Below are 24108 nucleotides of genomic sequence, written 5' to 3' on the forward strand. Positions count from 1 at the left end.
TCGGCACAACTCCAGCCATTGCAGCCATCTGGGGAGTGAACCAGCAGATCGAAGACTTCTCTCTCTGTCTCTCTCTCTCTTTCTCTCTGCCTCTCCTCTCTCTGTGTAACTCTGACATTCAAATAAATAAATAAATCTTAAAAAAAAAATAGGTAGTAGTGGGGCCGGCACTGTGGCACAGTAGGTTAATTCTCCACCTGCACCGCTGGCATCCCCTGTGGGTTCTGGTTCTAGTCCGGGCTGCTCCACTTTTGATCCAGCTCTCTGCTGTGGCCTGGAAAAGCAGTAGAAGATGGCCCAAGTCCTTGGGCCCCTGCACTCACATGGGAGACCTGGAGGAAGCACCTGGCTCCTGGCTTTGGATCGGTGCAGCTCTGGCAGTTGTGGCCATTTGGGGAGTGAGCCAGTGGAAGGAAGACCTTTCTCTCTGTCTTTCACACTGTCTGTAACTACCTTTCAAATAAATAAATAAAATCTTAAAAAAAAATAGGTAGTAGATCTAAATAGCTTCCTTCCTTCCTTCCTTCCTTCCTTCCTTCCTTCCTTCCTTCCTTCCTTCCTTCCTTCCTTTCACAGGCAGAGTTAGACAGTGAGACACAGAGACAGAAAGAAAGGTCTTCCCTCCGTTGGTTCACCCCCCAAATGGCCGCTACTGCCGGCGCTGCACCGATCCGAAGCCAGGAGCCAGGCCCCTCTTCCTGGTCTCCCATGTGGGCGCAGGACCCCAAGGACTTGAGCCATCCTCCACTGCACTCCCGGGCCACAGCAGAGAGCTGGACTGGAAGAGGAGCAACCGGGACCAGAAGCCGGTGCCCACATGGGATGCCGGTGACGAAGGAGGAGGATTAACCAAGTGAGCCACGGCACCGGCCCCTAAATAGCTATTTTTCAAAAGAAGACATAAAAGAACAAGAGGCACATTAAAAAATGATCAACATCACTAATCTTCAGGAAAATGCAAATAGAATATAAATTAAAATGTAAATAAAAACCACACCTCGGCCGGCGCCGCGGCTCACTAGGCTAATCCTCCTCCTTGTGGCGCCAGCACACCGGGTTCTAGTCCCGGTCGGGGCGCCGGATTCTGTCCTGGTTGCCCCTCTTCCAGGCCAGCTCTCTGCTGTGGCCAGGGAGTGCAGTGGAGGATGGCCCAGGTGCTTGGGCCCTGCACCCCATGGGAGACCAGGAAAAGCACCTGGCTCCTGGCACCTGCCATCGGATCAGCGCGGTGCGTCGGCCGCAGCGCGCCAGCCGCGGCGGCCATTGGAGGGTGAACCAACGGCAAAGGAAGACCTTTCTCTCTTGTCTCTCTCTCTCACTGTCCACTCTGCCTGTCAAAAAATTAAAAAAATAAAAATAAAAAAAAAAACCACACTTCACTCCAGGTAGATGGCTATTATAAAAAAAAAAAACAAAAAGAAAGAAAGGAAGGAAGGAAGGAAGGAAGGAAGGAAGGAAGGAAGGAAGGAAGGAAGAAAGAAAGAAAGAAAGAAAGAAAGAAAGAAAGAAAGAAAGAAAGAAAGAAAGAAAGAAAGAAAGAAAGAAAGAAAGAAAGAAAACAAATTCTGGCAAAGATGTGGAGAGAAGGGAATCTTTAAACACTCTTGGTAGGAATGTAAATTTGAATAACCACTGTGGACGTTAGTGAGGCGGCTCCCCAAAAATTTAAAAATAGAACTATGCATGATCCAGCAACTCCGTTACTGGGTATATACATCCAAAGGGAATGAAATGAATCTGTCAAAGAGACGTCTGCACGGTACTGTGCATTTAACGTAGCACTATTCACAACATCCAAGAAATGGAAGCAAACTAAGTGTCCATCAATTGATGACTAGATAAATAAGATGTGATATGATATACGAGAGAGTATTATTTAGCCATTAAAAGGATGAAACACTGCCGTTTGTGGCAACACGGAGGTAATTACATTAAGTGAAGTAAACACAGCAAAAAAAGACAAGTGCTACATGGTTTCACTCACACATGGAATCCAAAGCAACAATCAACCTCACAGAGGTTGAGAACAGAATGCTGGGGACACAAGAGGGTAGGGATGGATGGGGAAGGACTGATTAACGGGTACTAAGTTAGGAACAGGAGAAGGAGGGTCTATTGTGTTCTACTGCACAGTATGGTGACTGTAAATAATAGCTCATTTTTTATGTATTTATACTTATATGTGAGAGAATTTTGGATTAAAAAGAGTTATAAGTGCTTGAGATAGTTATGTTTACCCTAAACTGAACCCTGCAGAACATAACACATAAACCAAGACATCACATGGTACCTCATAAATTTATATGTAATTTTTATATGTCAGTTAAACTTAAAATGTTTAAGGATATGATTAAAATGAGACATATGTATGTGTAGTCATGGAAGGGACTCGGCAAGAACTTGTTTGCACAAGAACTCAAACCACATGAAACAATAGCAAACAGTAGACAGACAAGATTAAATCAAACTAAAAAGCTTCTGAACAGCCACGGAAGCAATCAACAACGTGGAGACAACCTGCAGGACGGAGGACATGTCTGCCAGCCACTCACCTGACAAAGGATCACCACCCAGAACATGAGCAACTCAGAACAACTCAACAGCAACAAACAAACAAAAAGCAAACCAGTTCAAAACAGGGCAAATGACCTGAACAGATGTTTCTCAAAAGCAGACAGATAGATTACCAACAAGCACATGAAAGAATGCTCAGTATCAGGAAACATCAAGAAAATGCAAATCAAGCCACAATGAGATAGCACCTCGCTCCCTAGTCAGACTAGGCATCACACACACAAAACCAACCAAAGAAAAAATGCTGGCAAGAGTACAGAGGAAGCAGGAACTCCATTATGAAGGAGTATGAACTCCATTAGTGCAGCTATTATGAAAAATCGAATGGAGACTCCTCAAAAAACTGAAAAGAGAACCTAACCCAGCTCTCCCACTATTGGGTCAATGAAATCCCTGTATATCGAAGACATGCCTGCAGTCCCGCAGTCCCACAATAGCCAAGATACGGAGTCAAAGTATCCATCAGAACATAAGAAAATGTGCTATATAATATATACAGTGAAATATCGCGCAGCCTTGAAAATAATGGAATCCTATCACTTGCAGCAACATGAATGGAACTACAAGGCACCAAGTCAAGTGAGATAAACCAGGCACAGAAAGACCAATAGCACTTGCTCTCACTCATTTGTCGAAGCTCAAAAAGTTAATCTCATAGCAAAAAGTAGAACAGTGGTTGTTCCAGACCGGGAAGCATAAGGGTGTGAGGGATAGACAGATATTAGATATTAACCATATATAACCATATATAACCAAGATACATAACCACCACAATTATATAGGAGGTATTAGTCCTAGTGTTCCTTAGCACAGTAGAGTGATTGTCGTCTACAGCAATTTTGTATGCATTTCAAAATAACTAGAAAAGAAGAATACAAAAGCTCCTAACACAAAGAAATGACAAAATGTTTTGGACTGGCCTTGTGGCACAGCAAGTTAAGCCACCCTCTGTGATGCCAGCATCCCATATGACCACCAGTTCGAGTCCCAGCTGCTCGGCTTCCAATCCAGCTCCCTGCTAATGTGCCTGGGAAAGCAGCAGAAGACGGCCCAGGTGCTTTGGCTCCCGCCACCCACAGAGGAGACTTGGATAGAGTTCTGGGATCCCGGTTTTGGCCTGGCCTGGTCCAGCCCCAGCCATTGAGGCCATTTGGAAAATAAACCAAGGGATAGAAGATCTCTTTCTTTTTCTTTATTCTTTTTTTTAAGATTTATTTATTTATTATTTGAAAGGCAGAGATGGAAATGCTATTTATGTTGGTTTGATTGCTGCATGTAGACAAGTATCAAATTATCTTCCTGTTTCCCATAATTATGTGCAATGCATGTATCAATTTTTTTTAAAAAGACAGCCACTTTAAAGAGCAATAGTAAGAAAATAATGAAAATAACTGCAAGACCAGGTTCCACAGTATAAAAATATTATTAAAATTATATGTATAAAATCATGAAATATTATATTTATGAATTATAGTTATAAGTTGTATTATAAAACATAAATAAATAAAACCTCCAGAGAGTGTAAACAACACCCACCTCTTGTTAAGGGGAGGCAACAGTTTCAGGTGTGTCACTGAGCTTTTTCCTCATGGACCTCTGTGAAGCCGCTGCCAATCCCTTGCTATTTCTCGCGTTGCAATCTTAACCGAGTCTCAGAGAGCGCACTACAGTGCCTGAATTCACATAGAGGGTGAGGCACGGGTCTCGACCTGCAGTCCCACCTATCTATCCCAGAGCCTGTTCTTTATCATACTTCTACCTTCTGCAGGCAGAGTAAAAAGCTCTGACCTTTTGTAGCCCAGTTTACCTGATTCCCAAGTTTTAGACGACTTTGTAGCCGAGTAAATCTGCTAGGTTCTTCCCTTAAGAATGATGCCAGGTGTCCTTCAGTTATCTGATGGAACTCCGGAGCCAGCACCAGGACAGACAACCCTAGAAGCCCGGTGATAGGAGGAGTGTTTTCTTGCTATTTCCCTAAGAGCTCTGTCTCCCTGCTAGCAACGTGCAGAGAAAAAGGCACGACTTGAGCCAGAGCTGAGGACACTAAGACAGAGGCAAGGCAAAGATTAAAAACCGTTTGCCTTTTGTGCCAGACCCTAAAATATTCACCTTCCTTTTGACTCTCCCTGTCTACTCCTACCCTTTTTCCCCAGGGCAGCTTATCAACATACCTTGCTTTGAGGCTTGGTGCTGGAGGTGTCAGTGTCGCTAATTTGTTCCTCTCAGAGTCTCCACCCCAATGTGCCAGCAGCAGCTCCTCTGGAGGTGTTCTCACGCGTCCAACAGCAGAGAGGGAGGAAGCCAGCTCTGAGCCTTTTTTTTTTTTTTTTAAGATTTATTTATAGACTTACAGAGATTTTTTTTTCTTTTTTTTTTTTAACTTTTATTTAATGAATATAAATTTCCAAAGTACGACTTATGGATTACAATGGCTTCTCCCCCATACCGTCCCTCCCACCCGCAACCCTCCCCTTTCCCACTCCATCTCCCCTTCCATTCACATCAAGATTCATTTTCGATTATCTTAATATACAGAAGATCAGGTTAGTATACATTAAGTAAGGATTTCAACAGTTTGCTCCCACACAGAAACATAAAGTGAAAAATAATAGATGATTTTTTTAAATGATGATGAAATCAGATCAGACCTATTGTCATGTTTAATCCCAGTGAGAGTCAAGTTGGGAATTGATAATTTCTTTTCTTTTTTTTTTTTTTTTACAGAAGATCAGTTTAGTATGCATTAAGTAAAGATTTCAACAGTTTGCACCCCCATAGAAACACAAAGTGAAATATACTGTTTGAGTACTCGTTATAGTATTAAATCTCAATGTACAGCACACTAAGGACAAAGATCCTACATGAGGAGTAAGTGCACAGTGACTCCGGTTGTTGACTCTACAAATTGACACTCCTGTCTATGGCATCAGTAATCTCCCTATGCTCCAGTCATGAGTTTCCAAGGCTGTGGAAGCCCTCTGAGTTCTCCGACTCTTATCTTGTTTAGACAAGGTCATAGTCAAAGTGGAGGTTCTCTCCTCCCTTCAGAGAAAGGTACCTCCTTCTTTGAAGACCTGTTCTTTCCACTGGGATCTCACTCACAGAGATCTTTTTGCCAGAGTGTCTTGGCTTTCCATGCCGACTTACAGAGATCTTAAATCTGCTGGTTCACTCCCCATGTGGCTGCAACAGCCCACAGAGCAGAGGCACAGAGAAAAGGCCACGTGAGGGCACACAGAGAGGCAGCCATCGGCCAGCCAGCAGAAGAGGCCTTGGAACGAGGCCGACCCTGCCAGAGCCAGGATCATGGCCCTCCCAGCCTCCAGACTGTGAGAAAGTAAGTTTCTGCTATTTAAGCTGCTCAGCCCCAACAGGCCAAAGTCCAGGAGCTCTGTGGGGCTATCTGTATTGCTCACAAGGAGGTTCCGTCAAGTCAAAATGAAGCGTATCAAAACGTTCTTAACAGCCATTAAAAATTAAATAATTGGGGTCGGCGCTGTGACGCAGTAGGTTAATCCTCCGCCTGCAGCACCAGCATCCCATATGGGCGCCAGTTCAAGTCCCAGCTGCTCCTCTTCCAATCCAGCTCTCTGCTGTGGCCTGGGATAGCAGTGGAGGATGGCCCAAGTGCTTGGGCCCTGCACCCCATGGGAGACCAGGAGAAGCAAGCACCTGGCTCCTGCCTTCGGATCAGCGCGGTGCGTCAGCCGCAGCGCGCCTGCCACGGCGGTCATTGGAGGGTGAACCAATGGCAAAGGAAGACCTTTCTCTCTGTCTCTCTCTCTCACTGTCCACTCTGCCTGTCAAAAAATAAATAAATAAATAAGAAGAGATGCATTGAGGAAGGCAGAAAGGCAAGAGCTGCCTGCAGCACCTCTTCCCCAGCCCGAAGCTGTGCGCTGTGGAGACAGACAGAGCCCTGGAGGAGAGAGAAGGAATTAAGTAGAGCCTTTAGGTCAAGCCAGAACCCAGGACCTGGCAGTGCTCCCCAGCCCCTGCCCCCAGCTCAGCACCCGCTGCCGACGCCTCTGCACACACCTTCGCCTGGCAAGAGGCGCCTCCCCCATCCTTCCTCCACCTCAGGTAGACAGTGGGGAGAAGGCCTCCAGCAGCTGGGGAGCCGGGAAGAACGCAAGCACAGGACATTGCCTTGGGACACAGCGCTGGGCCAAGGAAACCCACGATTCTACTGTCAGCAGGCTGCTTGGATTATTTACATCTTCATTGTGAAGACTGAACAACAAAACAACTACAACAATGATATTCATAGTTAATAGTGAATGATGACATTAATGTACGTTAAGAGGTAGGCAGTTTTAAAAACATAAAGTGGTACATCAACGGAATACTATTTGGCCATAAAAAGGATAAAATCCTACTGTTTGCAACAACATGAATGAAACTGGAGGACATTATGAGCCCGGTACAGAAAAACAAGTATCACACGATCTCCTTCATAGACAGAATCCAAAAGCATTTATTTTATGAAGTTGAGAATAGAATAGTGGTCCCCAGAGGTCAAAGAAAGTGGGAGGAGGGAGAGAAAGGGAGAGGCTGGTTAGTGGGTACCAAGTTACAGTTAGGTAGGAGAAATGAGTTTGAGCGTTCTGTTGCACAGCAGGACGACTACAGATAACAACAATGTGCTGTGTATTTCAAAAAGGCTAGGAGAGAGGGCCATCACTGTGGTATAGCAGGTAAAGCCACCGCCTGCAGTGCCAGCACCCCATATGGGCGCTGGTTCGAGTCCCAGCTGCTCCACTTCTGATCCAGCTGTCTGCTATGGCCTGGGAAAGCAGTAGAAGATGACCCAGGTCCTTGGGCCCCTGCACCCATGTGGGAAACCTAGAAGAAGCTCCTGGCTCTTGGCTTTGGATGGGTGCAGCTCCAGCCATTGGAGCCCATTTGGGGAGTGACCCCGCAGCTGAAAGACCTCTGTCTCTCTCTCTCTCTCCCTCTGCATTTCCCTCTCTGCAACTTTGTCTTTCAAATAAATAAATGAATCTTAAAAAAAAAAAAGGCTAGGAGAAGGATTCTGAATGTTTTGCCACAAATCAATGATAAATATTTGAGAAGATGGATGTGTTCACCCTGATTTGAAAATTATACACATACATATGCATCAAAATATCATATGACACCTCAATTTTTAACAATGAATAATAAAAAGAAAAAATCATCATTATTTGGAAGCTATATAATGTACACACTGATTTCTCTCCATATCATGTGACATACACATGTATGTGCATATGTGTACACATATACAGGTATATCTGAAACACAGTCAACGTGTTGCCTAATGACAGGGATACGTCTTGAGAAATGCATCTCTAGATGACTTTGTCATGGTGCAAACATCACGGGGAGCATTTACACAAACATAGCAGATGCCACAAATTCAACTGTTATACCTTAGCTATAAATGCAGAATGGCTTTCTGCTCCTCTCAGTTCTTGATTTGTGGCCCCTGAATCCAATCCTTTTTCCTGAAAATTTCATCTCCTAGAAATACCTGCTGGCAGGGCTGGCACTGTGGTGCCAGCAGGTTAAGCCACCCCTGCAGTGCCAGCATCCCATATGGGCGCCGGTTTGAGTCCTGGCTGCTCCACTTTTGATCTCACTCTCTGCTATGGCCTGGAGAAGCAACAGAAGATGGCCCAAGTGCTTGGGCCCCTGCAGCCACATGCAAGACCCAGATGAAGCTTCTGGTTTCTGGCTTTGCCCAACCCAGCTCTAGCCGTTGCAGCCATTTTGGGAGTAAATCAACAGGTAGAAGATCTCTCTGTCTCTGTCTCTGTCTCTGTCTCTGTCTCTCTCTCTCTCTCTCTCTGTAACTCTGCCTTTCAAATAAAATGCTTTGTTTAAGAAAAAAGAGACAGAGAGAGAGAAATAACTGCTGGTGGCTGAATTCATAGCTGGGTAACTCCCCACTACATCATTCATGTTCTGATGAATCTTACGGGGAACCCCTAGCTCCTTTACGAGAGTGATGTGTGTGATAAACAAGTATCAGTGGTGAGCTGTCGGTGAACTTGGGGCTCTCAGGTACTGTTGCTCCATGTCATCACAGTGGAAACTGTGTTATCTGCCTCATCGACTGTGGAGGTGGAGGTGGAGATGCGATGTTCGCCGCTGCCGCCCAGCTAAGCAAGGCACAGGGGACTAAGGCAGAATTCCCCTGAGCCCCAAATCCAGGCTGGGCCAGAAGACAGCACCTAAAGCACAGGGGTGCATGGTAATTGACTGTGGGATGGCAGGAGGCCAGGGATGGTGGACTGACTTCCATGCACACATTTTCTGAACTCAACAGAGTCGGGCACTAGGGAGGGAACTCTGCTAAGCAACTTGACTTGGTTAGAACCAAAATTAGCCAAAGCAGGGGGTTCTGGGACCTATTTAAATCCCAAAGAGTCTTGTGTGTATGTGTGTGTGTGTGTGTGTGTGTGTGAGAGAGAGAGAGAGAGAGAGAGAGAAAGAGAGAAAGAGAGAGAGAGCACACAAGCTAACATTCACTGATTCATTCTCCAAATGCCTGAAAGGCTAAGGCTAGTCCACAGCCAAATCCAGGAGTCAAGAACTCAGTCCAGGTCTTCCACAGGGGTGGCAGGGACCCAAGCAGTTAAACCATCACTTTTACCTCCCAGAGTCTGCGTTAGCCGGAAGCTGGAGTCAGGGGCCAGCGCAGGAAATTGAACCCAGGTACCCCAACTAAGCCAAAACAGTCACTTCCAAAGAAGTCTCTTCTGAGTTCCTTAAGATGCATTTATCTGGTGTTCTTTCGTACTCGACACACAGCAACTTCTTAATGACTAATTGAATAGAGAACATGGGAGTTGGGTTAAGGGTGAGTGAACAGAACTACGCATCCAGGACTGAGGGCGACCCTCTTTCTGGGGTTCCCAGGACGGATGAGAGGGCTGTGTGGGTCCCTACAGGACTGAACACCCATCTGCCCTTGCCCTGTGTATTGGTTTCCCAAGGCTACTGGAACAAATGGCCACAAATTCAATGACTTCAAACAACAAAAATTTATCCTCTCATGGTTCAGAGCCAAACAGCTGTAATCCACCAGGACGGCCCTCCCTTGGGAGGCTCTCGGGGAAAAGCCTTCCAGCTCTCGGCGGATGCTTCTGCCATCCTGGGGTTGTGGCCACATCATTCTAGCATCTGCGCATTCCAGCACTCCCCTTCCCTGGTGCCCACGCCAGACCTCCCACTGCCTTTAATTCACTAGGGCATTTGTGATTGCGTTTAGATCCACCGGGATAATCCCTGACAACTCCCCCACCCAGAGACTCTTGACTTAATCACACCTGCAAGGGGGTGAGACTTGACATCTGTGGGTGACCCTTCCTGCACTGTGATGGTTAACCTTAGGTGTCACCTTGACTGGATGAAGGCACACCCGGCAGTCTGGAAAAGCAGTTTGGAGTGGGGCTGTGTCATGGGAATGCAGGTGGTTGGTGGTTGGGGAGGGGAGCTGAGGTTTGACACTCTCAGTAAATTTTTTTTTTTTTTTTTTTGACAGGCAGAGTGGACAGTGAGAGAGAGAGAAAGAGACAGAGAGAAAGGTCTTCCTTTGCCATTGATTCACCCTCCAATGGCCGCCGCGGCCAGCGCGCTGTGGCCGGTGCACCGCGCTGATCCGATGGCAGGAGCCAGGTGCTTCTCCTGGTCTCCATGGGGTGCAGGGCCCAAGCACTTGCGCCATCCTCCACTGCACTCCCTGGCCACAGCAGAGAGCTGGCCTGGAAGAGGGGCAACCGGAACAGAATCCGCCGCCCCGACCGGGTCTAGAACCCGGTGTGCCAGCGCCGCAAGGTGGAGGATTAGCCTAGTGAGCTGAGGCGCCGGCCACTCTCAGTAAATCTTTAAGAAAGAAAGCATTTGCTTAACAAAAGGTGGTAGAAAAAAGCCCGAGTTTGGGTCCGGCATTTGGCCTAGCGAGGAAGCTGCCGGTTATGGCGCCCACGTTTCTATGACAGCGCCTGTGCTCGCGTCTTGGCTCCCCTGCCAGCTGCAGCTTCGTGGAAGCAGCGTGCATCTGCTGATGCAGACCCTGGGAGACGGGGCCCTGCTACCCACGTGGGAGACCCAGGTGGAGCTCCCATCTCTTGGCGTCAGCCTGGCCCAGCCACAGCTGTTGCAGGCACTTGGCAAGCGAACAAGTGGATGGGAGACCCCTCTGTCTGTCTTTATGTATCATCTCCCTGTCTACCTTTGCCTCTCTCAAATAAACAAATAAATAAAAATGCTAAACAAGAAGCTGGAGTCTAGTAAAAATTTAGGTGTTTTTCATCGTAAAACTAGTGTATCAGAAAAGTCTTACTATCTATATAATAGATACAAAAACGATTATGCATAGATTGCCAAAATTGCAATAAATACTTTTTATTTCTACTGTTTATTTCCTCTCTAAGTGTTGTCAGGATTGTTGCCTGCCTACCATCAAAAGTATAACCACACTATTGCTTTGAAGGGTTGAAGATGGAGAAACACACAGTTAACAGCGGATTTGTATTTTCAGTTGTATTTCAGGAAATTTATGCCACTTTGTGTGCAAGAAAAACTGATTAGATCTCTTAAGCTTCATTTATTCACAGAATTTACCTTTGACTAACGCCTCGCCTGCCCCTCTTAAGGCTACCAACACCTATTAAGCGCACAGCACATTTTCAGCATTGCTTTCCCTATTAGAAGACATTAAAAAAAAAAAGCTGAAGTTTTATGATTCCCCACCCTTAAGAAACTTAGCAACCATGGCACTTTTCTTCACAGGAATCCCAGGAGGTGACAGTCTTTTGAGGAATGACAAATAATGAAAGGTAAAAACATCATTGTGAAAACTAGGTGGAAACCCAGAGAAATCCTCAAGATCAGAAAAGAGACTAAGGTTGTGCCTAGGCTGTAACTGTCTCTCTGCCATGCATGGACGCATGTGGACATGCCCAGAAGGCACAGGGCAGAGACTGAAACAAGGGGCTGGTGGTCTCCAACTAAAGGGTTTGTTAAGGAGATAACACATTTCCTCCCGAGAACTCTAAAATCAACTATGCTCTAACTGCCCTTCATATTCCAAGCCCCCAGCATGGCCCTTATTATTCCACCTCTGTGGTTTCCCAAGGGCTAGAAGTACACCTGTTCTTTTTAAACTTGTTATTTTGGAATAACAGAAAAGAAACACTGCAGGAACATAGAAAGAGCCCTGTTACATTCTTCTCCTGGCTTCACCAAGTGTTAACATTTTGACACTACCATTTTCTCTGTATGTGACATCTACACACCTGCATTTTTGAACTAAATGCTTCAGTGGGAATATCCCCAAAACAAGGGTATTCTCTTACATAACCTGTACTGTAATCACAATCAAGACATTTAACACTGAAGTAATAGTATTACCTTAGTAAGTCCATTCTACAAGCTCACTAGTTGCTTTAGTAGTGTTCCATAGAGCATTTTTGGTTTCTTGGTCTAAGGTCTGACGCAAGCTCACGTCTTCCATTTCATTAAGTGCCTTTATTTGCCTTTGATCAGGCCAGATCTTTCACAGAACGCCCTTCAGTCTGTGAGGGTCTGATGTTGCCTTGGGAATAGGTTCAGAACTTTGGAGAAACACCATAGAAGTGGTGTTTTCGCCTCAGAGAACACATGATCGGTTAGGCCCTGTGCCTGCGACGTTAACCTTGTCTGCTTGGTTAGGATGCCTGCCAGTGCTAGAGTTACTGTTCTTCCGTTTGCAACTAGTAGGTCCTTTGTGGAAAGAGACTTTGAGACCATGCACATACCCCACTCCCTGTTAAACTCTCAGGGGCGCTGCTCTGGAAGAAGTTCTCCTAAAGATGCAAAACTGAAGAATGTCTGCGTTGCTGGCTGAGGAGACGTGAGTTCTGCTTTTCACCGGTTTCCTGTGTCGGGGCGGTGTGGTTAGTGCAAGCAGGGAGGGAAGAGGGGGCGTTTGGAAGCTGTAGACCAGGAGCTCACTGTCATGCAACCAGCACCAGGGCTAGCGGGGGCGGAGCTACAGGAGCTCCCAGCAGCAAACTCAGCGCCGGGCAGGGGTGGGGGGGGGGGGCAGGCACTGGGGAGAGTTTTAGACTGCAGAGCAGGGCTCAGGCTCACGAACTAGGGTTCTGCACATTCACCCCTGCAAGCTTGCTTTTATCATCCCTTTCTTGTGACAGTGTGAGGTCTCAGCTCACTTGGGGACGCTGGTACACTTGCACACATCCTCAAAGGTCCCTGTGAGGATGGATGGAGGAGTCGCACCATGTTCTTCTGCCTAGGGAGTGCCTGGGCTAAGCATCTCTCATCTCTACAGGGAAGAGGACAAATCTGCAGTTTTCCAAAGTGGGATATTCCGGGAATCAAAGAGTGTTAGGGATGGAGAGTGCAAAGAGTTAATCTTAGCTTTCATAACCTTTAGGAGGTCAGGGTCATTACCAAAAAAGAAAATACAGGCCAAACTCATTGAAACAGACAGAGGTAAAAGCCCTGAACAAAACTGGAACACACTGAACCAATCAGCATTCAAAAATGTGCATCTTGATCAGTTTGGCTTTATCTCAGGAATGAAAGATTAACTTCATTAGAAAAATCTATCATTCTAATTCACCATGTTAGAAGGTTAGTGGGAAAATACCAGACGATTACAAGATCGTCTTCACTGATGCAGGAAAATTTTGATAGAATTCAGCATGCATGTGGAACGAGTGAAACTCTCCCGTTCTTGGACTGTAAGTTCATGCAGCCACTTTGGAAAATCACGTATTATCTACTGCAGAGGAACATCTGCACAGCCTACGGCTTATCGGTTCTGCTCTGAAGTGCATATCCAACACAAATACGTACATTTCACAAAAGACATTGCAGCTCCATTCATCATCGGCTCCTGGAAACCATCCAAACGTCCATCAATGGCAGGATAAATAAATGGATTCTGGGATACTCACACAACACTGTACATGACAGCAATGAGAATGAATGACCTACAACTATGCAAAACAGGATGAAGGAATCCCACATACTATAGAAGATACAGAAGAACCTATAGACAAAATATTCAAGTAGCAAGAACATTTATTAGGGTTATTGAGTGAGTGGTGGCCATGCAGTCTAGTGGTTAAAACACCAGTGATGTCCATGTCCCCCATCAGTGTTCCTGGGTTCAGTCCTGGGCTCTGACTCCGGACTCCAGCTTCCTGTTAACACAGATTCTGAGAAGCAGCAGTGAGGACTCAAGTGACTGGATTCCTGTCACCCACGTGGGAGCCTGGGATAGACTCCTGGATCCCAGCTCTGGCCCTGGCCCTGGCCATTACAGGCATCTGGGAAGTGACCCAGTGGATCAGAGCTCTAGCTGGATCTCTCTCTCCCCCCAACTCCAAGAAAAAACTTACAGAAAATATTGCTGAATGAAAATGTCATGATATGCAAATGTTCACTTGGTTAGGTTGTATTTCTATAGAACAAACATTTAAAATGTAATTTTTAAAAATAAGATTTATTTTATAATTGCATCAACAAATATGAAGTATCCAGGTATTAACATAATAAAAATGAGCAAGAACTTTCTATAGAGGAAACTGTACAACTTTATATGTACATGATGTCATGTTCACGTTTTCAAGGAATAACCATCAGTTGTCTGTGCCAACAGAGCAGCAGCAAACATGGCGTATATTCCTAAAATGCTGTGGACCTTCTGTAAAAAGTGTGGCAAGCACCAACCCTGTAATCTAACACAATGCGGTGAGTGTTTATCTCTGGTGCATACACACACACACACACATATCCTTCCTTCCTTCCTCCTGCACACAGCTCAAAGCAACCACAATCCATCAAGCGGGGCCAGTTCTAAGCTCTGTACAAGGGTAGTGGTATCTGCACCTGGACAGTGGTTAGCATGGAAGGTGCTTTTATCAGCAGGCATCTCACGTACTAGCAGGAGGTACAGAGGTGCAAATGGGAAATGGTACTAGTCCACGGTTTGTTTTTTTTTTTTTCAGTACATAGATAATTAGATTGACCATAATGCTTTGTTCACATAGGTATTAATCCTTCAACCACATTTATCTCTCATAAACAAGTAACAATTATGATTCTTAGACATTCTGAATCGGCATTTATCAATCCTATCAGTTTGTAGAATCACAGAGCAGTTTTTAAAATATCCCCACTGCAGATCAATAAAATGCAACTGCCCCGAGTTTTCTGCAAATACCACCCCCCACCATGATTCTAGTGCCCAGCTAAGATTGAGAACCCCTGTTCTTTTCTGAATCTTGGCTACTATCATAAGGTCTGTGGCCCAAAGTATTTTATCTCCTAGGGACTTGTTAGATAAGCAGAATCCTGTGCGTGCCCCAGACCTGAAGAGCCAGACCCTGCAGTTTTCAGGGGACCTAGGTCATTGCATACGTATAGCATCCTTGGAGCCCTGGGCTATTGCCTTGTGGAGAAGAACTCCTGGCTACCCATCACAGTACTCTCTACAACCCTACAGAGTCCACCTTTTCTCAGAGATGATGTTCGAGCTACTTAACAAATGGATGCTGGCCAGAGACAACCAGGATGGCAGCACCTCTGTGCTCTGACCAAATGTCAACACTGGACTTGCTACGCATGTGCCGGTCCTTGGTGCCCCCTCCCCCTCTCTTGGATGCAGACCCCAGTAGCTGCTGGGGATCTTTGGGTGCCAAATAATCACACCCCTCCTCTCTTCAAGTTCTGAGCAAGGTGAGAAACTTGTACAGAATCTAAAGAGTGCTGCTTGAGCACATTGCGAAAAGCTGGAACACAGGCCACAGAGTTACTGACTGAGTGCACTCTGCAGGGTTCTAGCAGAAAATGACTGCTTTCCTGACCACTGTCCCCTCAAATGGCACCGTGAGCTCCGCCAGCTCATTCTTCCCTACATACATGACTTCTCAGGCAGACCCATCCCACTCTGTGTCACATTCGGCTGTAGACACTCCTTTTCTATAGTCTTTTATCGGCATTAAAAAGTGTAGGTGTGGCACCGTAGTTAAGATGCTGCTTAGGACGTCTGCATCCCACATCAGAACCCTGGGTTGGAGTCCTGGCTCCACTCTCCATTCCAGCTCCCTGCTGAGGTCCTTGCTGGGAGGCAGTGGCCAACGGTTCAAGTGCTTGGGTTCATGGCACCCACCTGGGAGACCTGGATTGAATTTCAGGCTCCTGGCTTCAGCCTGGCCCAGCATCGGCTGTTGTGGGCATTTGGGGAGTGAACCAGCCAATGGAAAATTGATCCCTCTCTCTATATCTCTCTCCTCTCCCTCTCCTCCCCCTCTCTTCCTTTCAACTAGGTAAAAAATATTAACAATTTTTAGAAAAAGCCCAGGGGCCGGCTTTATGGCAAAATAGGTTAAGCCACAACCTACAACACCAGCATCCCATATGAGTACCAGTTCAATTCCCAGCTGCATCTTATTTTTTTTTTAAAGATTTACTTTTGAAAGTAATTACACACAGAGGAAGATATGTATTTATATATATATGAAGATATACATACATATCTAGATAGATAGATAGAGAGAGAGAGAGAGGTGTTCCATTTACTGGTTCACTCCCCAAATGGCTACAGTGGGGCCAGGCTGAAGCCGGGACCCAGGAACTTCATCCAGGTCTCCTACATAGGTGGCAGGGGCCCAAGTACCTGGGCCATCTTCTGCTGCTTTCCTAGGTGCATTAGCAGGGAGCTGGAGTGGAAGTGGAGCAGCTAGGATTCGAACCAGCGCCCATGTGGGATGCATGCGTCACAGGTGGCGGCTTTACCCGCTATGCCACGGCACTGATCCCCAGCTCTGCCTCTTCTGAAACAAAAAGGAAAGAAAAAATCTTGTATGCAGTATGAGAGACATCATACCTTACCAATGGAAAAAGAATAGCAGATTTCTCATTAAAACCATAGGGACCAGAAAAAAGTGGCATGTTTTTCAAGTGCTGAAATCAAGACATTTTTAAATGAAGGAAAATTAGGAGAATTTGTCACAGCAGACCTACTCTAAAAGAATGGCGAAAGCAAATACTCTAAAAAGAAAGGGAAATATAAAGACAGAAACTCGAGGCATTAAGAAGGAAGAAAGAAAAAGAGATAATGTAAAAATATGGATAAAAACATTTTTCTCCCCTCTTGAATTTCCTAAGATGTTTGCTCACTGAAACAAGATTACAACATCCTTGGATGTGGTTCTAACTGTACACAGAAGAACTGTGTAAGGCAATAATAAGCAGGGAAAGGGAGACCAAGGTCCTACCCCTCACTGAACAGGTAAAATGCTGATAGCACAAGACTATGATGTTATAGCTAGGAGGGTACTTCAAAAAGTTCATGGGAAATGGAGTTAAAACATACATTTATTTTGGTGTAAAATTTTTTTTTGAAATACGCATAGTTTTTTATAATACACATTTTCCATGGAATTTCTGAAGATCCCTCATTTAACTCCATGTGAATCTATGGTTAGTTAAAATAAAAATAACAAATACACCAATATAAGTCTGTTTGCTCTATACCAGAAACAACCTGTTATATCACTTTTTATTTCTATTGATTTGAATATGCCAGTGTGGAAGCATTTTCAAATAGATATCATTTTGTTTTATTTCTTCTTACTTACCCCCTTGCCCAGTTTTCTACTTAGCTACCTTTTTCTTATTGATATGTAAGAACTCTTTATATATGAGTATAATGGACATTACTACCCAGTACATGTTATTCATATGGCTCTAAGATGCCAGCTACCTTTCAAATTCTATTAATCAAATTTTTAAAAATCTGAGCAGGTGAGCTTTGAGCAGGCCATCCTAAACACAGCTGATGCAAGATGCAAGCAATGCCTCGAGCGCCTTACCCAGGTTCGCTCACTCTGAATCAATAGAAGGTCAGTAACCGAGCCCCCAGCTGAACTCCCAGCCCACTAGTTAACTATTATACTACATTATCTTCCATGCCACATATGCTACCTGTGGATAGATAGATAGATAGATAGATAGATAGATAGATAGATATAGATAGATAGATAGATAGATAGATATAGATAGATATATATATATAGAGAGAGAGAGAGGTAATCTACATATGATCAACACCATTCTTAAAAATGATACCGCTGAGGGGCCCGCACTGTGGCATACTGAGCTAAGCCTCTGCCTTTGGCAGTATCCCAGTGGGCGCCCGTTCATGTCCCAGCCACTCCTCTTCCAACCTATATCTCTGCTTATGGCCTGGGAAGGCAGTGGAGGATGGCCCAGATGCTTGTGCCCCTGGGAGTCCTGGGAGAAGTTCCTGGCTTCAGATCAGCCAAGCTCCAGCCGTTGCGGCCATTTGGGGAGTGAACCAGTGGATGGAAGATCTCTCTGTCTCTCCCTTTTTTTGTCTGTATCTCTGTCTCTCATATGAATAAAAAAAGTCTTTTTAAAAAAATGACATTGCTCATAGCTAATATACTGGCCATTCCAGATAGGTACACTACATTCGTCATAACACACACTGTCCCATGTAATCTTCATTAAAATTTTAAGAAGATATTGATGGAACAAGGACGTAAGCCTCAGCCATTCTAGCTCATGGCCCAAAAGACAGATAAAATCAGAATATAGCCCTTGCACTGAAATCTCAACTCAGTCTTAGACCCCATCGTTCTCCACCCCACACCCTGCATTCTTCTCCAGGTTTGGAAGCAGCCAAACTTGAAGAACCTGTCCAAGAAGCTTACCTCTGCCTACTGCGCCCCACCGCTAGCCCACCTAAGATACAGAAAAGCCCAGCCCCTGGGGTCTGGGCCTCTGCCACGGGTTCGGTCTGTGTGCACGCAGGCAGTTGGTCGACCTCTGTAGTTTACTTTCTTTGATGCTTTAATTCTGCCTGGCTGCGAGTTTGTATTCTGTCTCCTTCCTGTTCTGCGTCCTTTATCTGACAGATATTAACATTCTGTTAATGAGAACGCAGAAGCTTTAGTAAAGCAGTTACGTGCCTGTGGTCAAGAAAATCTGTAAATAAATGGTGCGATCAGCTCAAACCCAGCTTCCCCTGCGGTAAACTCAATGGGAAAGTTCCGTTTCCAGGAGCCCTGGAGGACCTGCTGCCGACCAGAGCCCTCACCCCAACCAAGCCTCTCACAGCTGTCAAACCCCAGCGCTGTGAACCAGAACACTACGCCCGCTCTCCGCTATGGAGTGAGTGCTCCATCTCTGGCCATGGGAACTGCCAGAGGCGGAGGACTCCGGAGGGAGAAGAGGACCACAAAGTCCTCCACATGAGCAGGAAGGATCCAGAAGCCTCTGGGGTCACAAATACTAGCACCTCCCCAAGAATGAGTCAGAGTTCAGGGAGAGCACCAAACGGGTTTAATTCAGATAAACATCAGAACAGAGACAAAAACGGCTCTCTGACCTATGCAACTCGCAAAGGTTAGTTCTTATGCTTTGTCTGGGCGGGGATGTGGGCAGGAGTAGTGTGCTGGGGATTTCTACATTTTATTAATTTTTATTTCAATTAATTTTAATTTTTATTATTTATTTATATTTTTTCTAAGTAATGTATGCATAAAATGAAACAGTGCTAATTTTTTTTTTTTAATAGCTGTCCCATGTCATCAACTGCTACACTATTCCTATACTCCAGAAAATATCACTGATAATACTTAGCCGGTGTTTCCCCTCTGGAATGTACCATCAAAATTTTTTCTTTTTTTTTTTTTAATTTATTTATTTGACAGATAGAGTTAGACAATGAGAGAGAGAGAGAGAAACAGAGAGAAAGGTCTTCCTTCTGTTGGTTCACCCCCAAAATGGCCACAACGGCCGGAGCTACGCCGATCCGAGGCCAGGAGCCAGGTACTTCCTCCTGGTCTCCCACGCGGGTTCAGGGGCCCAAGCACTTGGGCTATCCTCCACTGCCGTCCTGGGCCACAGCAGAGAGCTGGACTGGAAGAGGAGCAACTAGGATTAGAACCCAGCGCCCATATGCGATGCCGGTGCCACAGGCACAGGATTAACCAAGTGAGCCACGGCACTGGCCCCACCATCAAAATTTCTAAACAGTATGCTTTTTTTGTTTGTTTGTTTGTTTGAAAGGCAGAGTTACAGAGAGGCAGAGGGGGAGAGTTTTCCATCCGCTGGTTCACTCTCCACATGGCTGCAATGGCCAAAACTGGGCCAGTTTGAAGCCAAGAACCAGGAGCTTCTTCCAGTTCTCCTACACGGGTGCAGGGGCCCAAGTATTTGAGTCATCTTCTACTGCTTTCTCAGGCCATAACAGAGAGCTGGATGGGAGGTGGAGAAGCCAGGACTCGAACCGGCACCCATATGGGATGCCAGCACTGCAAGCGGTGGCTTTACCCGCTACGCTACAAGGCCGGCCCCAGGGGGGCTACCTTTCAAGTGCCCTGCTCTCACGGAGCTCACCTCTCCTCCAACCTGTGTCCTGGGGCACCACCAACTTGGGGCCAATTCTGCTTCACTTGTTTGCCCGAGTGTTTGGACTGGGGCTACACAGATTGTGTAAATCCCAACTCCTGTTAACACTCATGGATCCAGGTTTGGAGTTGGGGAAATTTTTTTGTGTGTCTTCTCCCTGAGGTCAAGGCCAATGCAGGTGTCACACAACTCCCCTCTGTGCGGGTGTGGTTCTCAGCTCACCCACTGAAAGCCTGCCCTTTAGGTGGACTGCTCTGTATGGATCTCGGACAGAACTCTCAACCCACCCAACTTCTATCTTGCAGCTGCACCCCCTATGAAGACCAGACTCCCTGCCCTAGGTTCACAGAGGGCACAGGGCCAATGGGAGCTTCCAGGCCTCCGTTCCTCTCCTGGTTTGCATTCCAGGCTGAGAAATCCATTCCCTGCCCTCCAGAACAACCATTCATTTTATAAGATGTTGAAAATAGTCAGAGGTCGAGGCTAGCGCTGTGACGCAGCGCGTTAACGCCCTGGCCTGAACCACCAGCATCCCATATGGGTGCCGTTCTAGTCCTGGCTGCTCCTCTTCCAATCCAGCTCTCTGCTATGGCCTGGGAAAGCAGTAAACATGGCCCAAGTCTGTGGGTCCCTGCACCCACGTGGGAGACCCTTAAAAAGCTCCTGGCTCCTAGCTTCGGATCTGCGCAGCTCTGGCCATTGTGGCCAATTGGGGAGTGAACCAGCAGATGAAAGACCTCTCTCTCTCTCTCTCTCTCTGCCTCTCCTCTCTCTGTGTAACTCTGACTTTCAAATAAATAAATTAAAAAATCTTTAAAAAAGAAAATAGTCAGAGGCATTGTCCTAACAGTTAATCAGACACTGCTCGGGATGCCTGCCTCACACACATGGGAGAGCCTGGTTCCAAGTCCCAGTTCCACTCCCAGTTCCAACGCGCACCCTGGGAGGCGGCAGGTGATGGTTCAAGTGCTTGAGTCTCTGCCACCCACATGGAAGACCCAGACTGGGTTCCTGGCCCAAGCCCCAGCTGTTGCCCACTTTTGAGGGATGAACCAACGAACAGGAACTTCTTGTTGGTCCATCTCTCTCTGCCTTTCAAATCAATTAATTAAAAATAATTATTCAACATGTTCAGTGTTCTGTACCATGGTCTGAGCCATGGTCTCCCATTCCTCCCAGAATATGGCATTGATGTGTCTGCCAGAGACATCGGAATGGAATCTCTAGAATTCAAGGATGTGCACCAGACCCACGCATCCAGCTCAGTATTCCCCATGGTTTATCTACAAGTGACTTTTTAAATCTACCGAAATGGGAATTTGGCAAGCACACCCATGGCATAAGGCTGCAGACATTCTAGAGGAGGACACAGTCTCACTGTGCAGAGCGGAAAACTGAGGCACAGCACAGAGATCCTGCGTGGGCATTCGCCCCCAGGGGGACTCTGGGCCAGTAGCTTCTTCTCCCAAGCTGGTGACCTGCCCTGCAACCAAGGTGTGGCAGTGTGGCTCCCTCTAGGGTTGTGATGCACTGAGGATGAGACCTACCACGTGCCCAGCCCAGAACAGGTGCAGGCAGGTAGGACTTGTCCCCGAACTACAAGAAATCACCAACAAACCCTGCAGAGGGCTTACTGCTGGCCCCTGGGACACAGCCATGAGGAGACAGATGTGACCCCTGTCCCATGGTGGCATCATCTTGGTGGGGAAGATGGACATTAAACACACACCGATGCACAGGAAGGTGTTAGCACACGTCGTCAGTCCCACAGGGAAGAAACACTGGACTGAGAGGTTTGATGGGGCAGGGGACTGACTCCTATTTAGAGGGTCATGGGCGATCTATGTAAAGGACAGCTTAACCACCCGGAGAGCTAGCCAAGGGAAGGGGAAGAGAAGCGGCAGGGGGCCCTGGCTTCAGCCCGGTCCAAGCCAGCCAGTGCATGCATTTGTGCATTTGTCTCTGTCTCTCTGCCTCTCGAACAAATCATTTTCAATAAATAAATAAAGCACACTACTCCTCTGCTTCCCTGTCATCAGCCACAGGAACTTTTCAGTTCTCCCATCTGGGGCGGGGGCGGGGGGCAGACCTTAATTGTCATTTGTCCCCAACCACACATCTGACCACCTCCAGGCTCCGCCGCATAGTGGGACAAGCCGGCCTGTCTTGCGAGTCGTCTCCAAGGAGCGCCTTGCTTCCAGGACAGATGCTGCCTGCCTTCCTGATAAAGCCGCTGTGGGGTGAAAACCTCGGACATTAAACCGCCCCTAGTCAAGGACCGTCTGTATATGCCACAAGCAAATCCACTGGGACCCCGTGCTCGAGCTCAGAGCTGCCCAAGATACGGATTTTGCAAACAGAGATATGTATAATTAAATACTGAAAAATAATTTTTAATTAAAACCTAACACATCCAAAATACTATGATCTCCACATGTAATTAACATCCAATGGTTAATGAGGTATTTTACAGTGTTTTGCGTACTGTGCCTTTAAAAACCTGGTGCGTGTTTTACACTTCCATCACATGTTTTACACTTCTACAGCGCTTCCCTGTATTTCCATGGCTCATCAGCCACATACACGAAGCAGACGACTACCATCTCGGCCAGTGCAACTCCAGACACTGTAATATTCCAGCTGTTACTCCCAGGAGAGAGCCATCTACTGGCACAGGGAACACACACAGGGAAGCAGCTGGAACTTACTGCAACTCTGTGCAGGATTCCAGCCAGGCTCGGTCCCGGGCTGGCCCGGAGCTTGGCCTCACCCCGAGTTCGCTCTCACACACAGTGGGTGCACACCCTCCCCAGGGGCCTCAAGCCTGCCCTCAGTAATCTTTCCAACTTTGCTTTTTTCCTGTCTTCAGAATTGGCTCTAACCGGCCTACTTTTTCTGTTTCCACCTGGACCATTGCCCGCAGATGGTGAAGCACTGGTAGAGAGACGCCACGCCTCAGGGTCATGTGCTGAGTGAGAGCCAGACGGCCACGCCAGGCCCGGAGCTTTTCCCTCGGGGTCCCCACCTGCAAAATGGGGCACTGCTAGTGTTGCTGGAGAATTGAACAAGGTAACAAAGAGCGAGCACTGATGCCCGGCACATGGCAGGCATTTACCAGCAGTGGCCGCTACTCTGACCTGTTACTGTCCCCAGGCCTCTGTTTTCTTGGTTTTAAAGTGGAGACAGGCCTACTAAAGCCGGCATACGAGGTTGCGTGAGGCTTTAGAGAGATGCTGTATGAGAATACACCTGTAAAACTGGTGCATCCTTTATAATTTAAAAACAATTCCCCAGTGCAGCGGGAGAGCTGACTGCAAAACGTTATTAAGCTTTTAGTTAGGGGCCCCAGCCTGTGGTGCTGGCACCCCATATGGGCGCCGGTTCAAGTCCCAGCTGCTCCACTTCCGATCCAGCTCTCTGCTATGGCCTGGGAAAGCCGTCAAAGATGGCCCAAGTCCTTGGGCCCCTGCACCCGCGTGGGAGACCTGGAAAGAGCTCCTGGCTTCAGATCAGCCCAGCTCCAGCCATTGCTGCCACTTCGGGAGTGAACCAGTGGATGGAAGACCTCTCTCTGTTTCTTTCTCTCTGCCTCTCTGTAACTCTGCCTTTCAAATAAATAAATAAATCTTAAAAAAAAAAAAAAAAAAAACACCTCAGTGAGTGTGCCGGCGTTGTAGTTTGGTTAAGCTGCTATCTGCAACACCAGCATCCCATATGAGCGTCAGCAAGTCCCGGCTGCTCCACTTCCCATCCAGATCCCCGCCCATGTGCCTGGGAAAGCAGCAGAGGATGGCCCAAGTGCTTGGGTCCCTGCACCCACATGGGAGACCTGGATGGAGATCCAGGCTCCTGGCATCAGTCTGGAGAGCAAACTGGCAGATGGAACATTCCCCCTATCCTCCCCGCAGCCCCGTAACTCTGCCTTTCAAATAAATAAAAAAAATCTTAAAAAAAAAAAACAAAAAAAAACAAACCACTTCACAGTGGGAAGACGACTCTGGAAGACAAGGGGCTCCGTTCCTGGACCAGCTCTCAAAGCCCAGTGACGAACACTCTTCCTGCTGCAATTCCAACTGCATCCCTGTTCTCTAA

At 46.7% G+C, this 24108-nt stretch overlaps 1 long non-coding RNA gene across 4 annotated transcripts in view; it reads right to left on the minus strand.

Moving 5' to 3' along the window:
* Nucleotides 1-24108, minus strand: part of LOC103349152 (C-C chemokine receptor type 8) — a 45218-nt gene that overhangs the window by 9366 nt on the left and 11744 nt on the right. For all 4 annotated transcript variants that reach the window (XR_016214979.1, XR_011379603.2, XR_016214978.1 and 1 more), the window contains one exon: nucleotides 4746-23041. This is a non-coding gene — a long non-coding RNA (C-C chemokine receptor type 8). The remainder of the gene's footprint in view (nucleotides 1-4745; nucleotides 23042-24108) is intronic.

The sequence above is a fragment of the Oryctolagus cuniculus genome, chromosome 10 (assembly GCF_051225735.1).
Source record: "Oryctolagus cuniculus isolate XC-2025 breed Fujian yellow rabbit chromosome 10, ASM5122573v1, whole genome shotgun sequence".
Lineage (NCBI taxonomy): Eukaryota > Metazoa > Chordata > Mammalia > Lagomorpha > Leporidae > Oryctolagus > Oryctolagus cuniculus.